Here is a 6,025-nt window from a genome sequence, read left to right as displayed (position 1 = left end):
CACACTTGCTAAATGCAGCCTGTAACAGTGACGTATTGGGGGTGGTGGGGGGCAAATCGTATTTGCCCTCTGTACTCCATCAGCAGTTAAGGATGGCATAAAATGAGAGAGAGGTTTACCCACTGCTACGAAGGTAGAGATAAATGGCTTTTGTTCTTTGAGTACTTGCTTTGTTCTTTGAATACTGCACCTCCAGACAACGACACATTTCATGATTGATAGCCCATGTCTAGACTGGGTCTTTTTCGATCTACTACAAACATGTACTACTTCATAATATTTCCTAGAAAGATGAAAGCATATAAAGAAACGTGGCTGACTTTCTAGGTCCCTTTTTAAAAATAAAAATCTATTATTCTGTTGTTTTATTTCATTTAATAACAGGAAACAGTTAAGATTCCACTCGTATTTAAAAACCTTGAATCCATAGGATGTAAGGGTAGGTGTGAGGTCATTTGTTTCTGCTATTTATTTATTTAAGATTTTATTGGTTTTTTACAGTTTTATATTCAATCAAATAACACAATATAACATTTGTCATATAAAAGAAAAAGACACACACACACACACACCGTGACTTCTCTCAACTTCCCCTTCTAGTTCTTTAAATATTTACTACTTCTGCTTAATTATTATCTTATTTTTATAATCTTACACTTTAATACTCTTATTTTCTTATCAGTATTATACCAAATTTTCCTTAATGATTACATCTTACAGTCCATTTCATTCTATGTTGTCCTTACTTACTTACTTACTTACTTACTTTGATCTTATTTTCTTACTTGTGTTTAATCAAACCCTGCTAGTGAGTCCATATCTTTACAGTTTTTCTGTAAATACAACATAAAAGGTTCCCAGTCTTTTTTTAAATTTTTCATTATCATTGTCTCTGATTATTTCCATCAGTTTCACCATTTCTGCATATTCCATAAGCTTTACTTGCTATTCTTCTTCCATTGGTATCTTGTCTTCCTTCCATTTTGGGACTAATAGAATCCAAGCCGCCGTTGTAGAATACATAAACAACTTCTTCCGCTCTTTTGGTAGTTCCTGTCCTATTATACCCCACAGAAAAGCTTCTGGTTTTTTAACAAAGGTTATTTTAAACACCTTCTTCAGTTCATTATATATCATTTCCCAATAACTTTTAATTACTTTACAATTCCACCGCATGTGTTAAAACGTACCTTCTTTCTCTTTACACTTCCAGCACTTATTAGCACCTGTTCTATACATTTTTGCCAGGAATTAAATACCATCGGTACATGATTTCCATATAATTCTCTTTCAAAGTTGTACATGCAGTGAATTTCCATAATTTTTCCCAGTCTATTTATGGCTGTTTCTTACATCATAAGATGTAAATCCTGCCCCCAATTCTCCTAAAATCGTTTAGCTCTCCCGGCTTCTGAATCAAATGAAGTTGCAGGAGATGTTTATTACACAGTTAGTTTCCCTGTGAGTAGAGTATTAGGATAGGGTGCTTTTGTAAGCTGAGCATTGGGGGTGGGGTGGGGACAGAAAAAGACTCAGTCAGTCATTGCTAAGTCACTTCCAGGTTACCTTTTTATTAATGAGTCATACATATTTGTTTGCACAAAGTTTGCAGGTATGTTAGAACACTCAACTGATTTGTTGGCAGGGACGCTGATTCGAGGAAGTTGTTATCCCACTCTTTCCAGAGCATTCCACATCGCTTTCCCTATTGCAAAAAGTTATTATTTAAAGGGATAGCAGGGTTATGGTGCAACTTTTTAATTGTGCATCTTGAATTTGCTAGTATGTGATTGACTTCCACCTTTAAAACCGTGACAATCTAGATGTTCACTTGCTTTGCAAAAAGCCACATCAGTTCCCCTCAAAGCAAACAGCATGTCTTTGGTACACCAAGGCTTATTCTTGCAATCCATTGCTGGGCTTCTAAGTCCCTTCCCTTCCCATCCCCTTCTTTCTATAGTCCTACTGCCAAACTATTTCACTCCAGCGTCCATCCAAACAAGTGTGGTGTGCCTAGAAAATGGTAGCTACTGGCCAGCAAAACCCCTGAATGGTCATATAAGCAAGTATCATCTAGCTGTCAAGGTTCACTGAAGCATCTGTAGCTATAGGCTAAAAGAAAAACAAACAAAAAAAGCCTAGAAGGAAAGGTTGTCATCTCACTTGTCAGCTGTAACAATATAGCACTTAAGGCATGCACATTCTTCAGTGTTTTCCACACCAACAGGTTTGCTGGTCATTTGGACACTGGTTCCCTGTGAGTGCCCGCTGGGATTTTTCTGCCCATGTGGCACCATCCCTGGCTCCTTCGCTGGCAAGGCCCTGGTTTACAGTGCTGTAGAGACTGAACTTGCTGGGAAACGGTGGTTGAAATGTAAGTGCCTTTACTTTACTGTTGAGCATTGTCACTGAACCCTTATTGCCTTGCCATGCAGTGTTGAATGGCCAGGAATTCATTACCCCTCCCCCCAAAAAAACACATATTTTGTTTCTCTGTGTGTAACAAGGATAGTTGAATAAATGGGGTTAGGGTTGCAGCCTTAAGCACCTCCTTCGCTTTCCCTAGAAGTCAGTGGAACTAAAATTAGCTGGGTCCTACCTAAATGAGCCAACCTAGCAGTTCAAAAGCACATCAAAGTGCAAGTAGATAAATAGGTACCGCTCCGGCGGGAAGGTAAACGGCATTTCCGTGCACTGCTCTGGTTCGCCAGAAGCAACTTAGTCATGCTGGCCACATGACCTGGAAGCTGTACACCGGCTCCCTCGGCCAATAAAGTGAGATGAGCGCCACAACTCCAGAGTCGGCCACAACTGGACCTAATGGTCAGGGGTCCCTTTAAAGGTAAAGGTAAAGGTACCCCTGCCCGTACGGGCCAGTCTTGACAGACTCTGGGGTTGTGCGCCCATCTCACTCAAGAGGCCGGGGGCCAGCACTGTCCGGAGACACTTCCGGGTCACGTGGCCAGCGTGACATCGCTGCTCTGGCCAGAGCCAGAGCCAGAGCCAGAGCCAGAGCCAGAGCCGCACACGGAAACGCCGTTTACCTTCCCACCAGTAAGTGGTCCCTATTTATCTACTTGCACCCGGGGGTGCTTTCGAACTGCTAGGTTGGCAGGCGCTGGGACCGAGCAGCGGGAGCGCACCCCGCCGCGGGGATTCGAACCGCCGACCTTTCGATCGGCAAGCCCTAGGCGCTGAGGCTTTTACCCACAGCGCCACCCGCGTCCCCCAGGGGTCCCTTTACCTTTACCTAAATGAGCAGAATCAATTCTTCCATAAGATATAGAGGAATCGGAATTAGATGAACCCAAGAGAAGGGCCACTGCTCAGGATAGAATCAATTGTTCCAATAGATCCAATCATAGAATTGGAAGGTACCAACCTCCTGCAATGCCAGAATCTCAACATGAGGTTCCCCCATCCAATTTGAAACCACACCAGTCCCTGCTCAGTTTTGCAAATGTGCTAGCACTGCTGCACCACTAGAATTAGCTGAACTAAGAGAAGGTCCACAGCTCAGTATTAGAGCATCCCCATTGCATGCAGAATGCCCAGGCATCTCCAAGTGGGGCTGGAATAGATCCCTCCCCTCTGAAAGCTTAGACAGCCTCCACTAACAATAGTGAGCCAGACAGACCAGCTGTCTGGCTCCATGTGAGGCCACTTTCTACATTCCTATGAGATGCCACCACAGAAGCAGGTTAGCAAACTCCACGGGGCAACACCTGGAATAACACAAGGAGTCGGGCAGCCTGTGCTTTGACTTTCAGAAGCCAAGGGGCTAATTATGAACCTGATAAATGAAAGCAGTGAAATAAAGGCGGGGGGATGTTGGAGTGTGTAAGTGCAGAGCATAGGAGCCAACTCCTAGGGGGCAATGGGTCTCTTCGGGCCCCCTAATAAAATATTTAAAGGGGCCATCACCCACCCCCAGTTGATGACCATTGCCATTCAAATGGTGTGTGTGCACTGTGACATGTGATTGATTATACGAGGCAGGGCTTCCCTGGCCCCCCCCCAATATTTTATTCAAGTTGGCACCCCCCGTGCAGAGACAGAAAATGATAATGCAGACCATGTACATGAGACTGCGTGGCTGAAAATCGGGAGAGTCAGCATTTTGGTCTGGCTCCTTTTCTTCCCTGGGCCATCTCTCCCCAGGGTGGAGCTGCTATGTTGTTGTTCAGTCATGTCCGACTCTTCGTGACCCCATGGACCAGAGCACGCCAGGCACTCCTGTCTTCCACTGCCTCCCGCAGTTTGGTCAAACTCATGCTGGTAGCTTCGAGAACACTGTCCAACCATCTCATCCTCTGTCGTCCCCTTCTCCCTGTGCCCTCCATCTTTCCCAACATCAGGGTCTTTTCCAGGGAGTCTTCTCTTCTCATGAGGTGGCCAAAGTATTGGAACCTCAGCTTCAGGATCTGTCCTTCCAGTGAGCACTCAGGGCTGATTTCCTTCAGAATGGATCGGTTTGATCTTCTTGCAGTCCATGGGACTCTCAAGAGTCTCCTCCAGCACCATAATTCAAAAGCATCCATTCTTCGGCGATCAGCCTTCTTGATGGTCCAGCTCTCACTTCCATACATCACTACTGGGAAAACTATACGGACCTTTGTTGGCAGGGTGATGTCTCTGCTTTTTAAGATGCTGTCTAGGTTTGTCACTGTCACTGCCTTGCCTTGGAGAAGGGGCTTGAATAACTCAGAGAAGCTATGAGCTATGCCTTACAGGGCCACCCAAGATGGACAAGTCATAATGGAGAGTTTTGACCAAAGGTGATCCACCTGGAGCAGGAACCCAAGTCACTCCAGTATCCCTGCCAAGAAAACTCCCTGGACAAAGACAACAGGCATATAAAGAGATCTCCGTTATTCTTCAGCAAACAAATCCGGAGAGCCGATGCTTCTTCTTTTCGGGTCTTGGGAGTTCGGCCTGATCCGGGCGGGGGGTCCAGGCAGCCACGTGTCCCGCCCAGTCGAAAGAGTTTCGGAAGAAAGAAAAGACCAAATCCAGACCCGCCTCGCCTGGCCAGGCCAAGGAAGGCGAGCGCGCTTTCTTCTCTCCCTCCTCCTGCTCCTTTTGTGCAAATCACGTCGAGCGAGGTGATTAATCTCTCGGATTCCTGGAAATCTGACATGCTTGAGTTACAGCCCCGCCGCCTCTCCGATTTCGCCAGGAAGCGGCTCGGGCAGAATGAGAAACAAAATGTCCGCCGCGCGCTCGGCGGCCCTGGCGGTTCCCTTGGACCCCGCGAATACTTTTATCTCTCGGCGGCCTCCATCCCCATCGCTAACACGGGAGGCGAGGGCGCGAAATCGAGGCGGGAGAGCGGGGGGGGGGGAGGGGAGGAGAGATGAGAGAGACGCGGTGAATGGCAAGTAGGTCGTCGGAAAGATCCCCGCGTGATCCGGTCCCGTGAGGGGAAACCAGACCCGTGTACACCCTCCACACCACCGAAACACGCGTTCATAAGGGGCGGCAGCTGGAGGAGTCAAACTTCCTTTCCCGCCATGAAGTTGCGCGCGAGTGGAGCCTCTTCAGGATTCCTCTGCGCGCTTAAACTCAGCCCGCCCCTCCCCCTCCCCCCCCCCCGCCCGCGCGCGACATCTCTGAGGAAACGTGCCTGCCTGGAGGGAGCGCGGGAAAGTTCCCGCGCCGCGCCAGCCCAGGCGCGCTTTGACGCGGGAGTCCCGCGGAGTTGCCCCAGGAGGCGCCGGCGGCGCGGCGGCGCCCTGACTCCAGAGGGAACGGAGCGGGTCGTCGTGGCCCGCCCGACGAGCGCCCCCGCGGGCTTCTTGGGCAAAGCGGCCGCCGCCGCCGCCGCCGCCTGAGGCGCAGCCAGCAGCGCCGCGCGCCGCGCTCCCTGAGGCGCTCCCGCCTCCCCACCCCGGGCCGTTCCCATTAGCGGGCGGGGCGGGGGTGGGGGCTCCCTCGCTTGCTCCTCGCCGCCCTTCTCCCTCCAGGCATTGGCGAGGCCGCCTGTCAATCAGCCGCCAACTCCCCCCCCCCCGCCCGCCCGCCC

This window comes from Podarcis cretensis (assembly GCF_951804945.1).
Source record: "Podarcis cretensis genome assembly, chromosome: 9".
NCBI lineage: Eukaryota > Metazoa > Chordata > Lepidosauria > Squamata > Lacertidae > Podarcis > Podarcis cretensis.
This window is presented reverse-complemented; position numbering follows the sequence as displayed.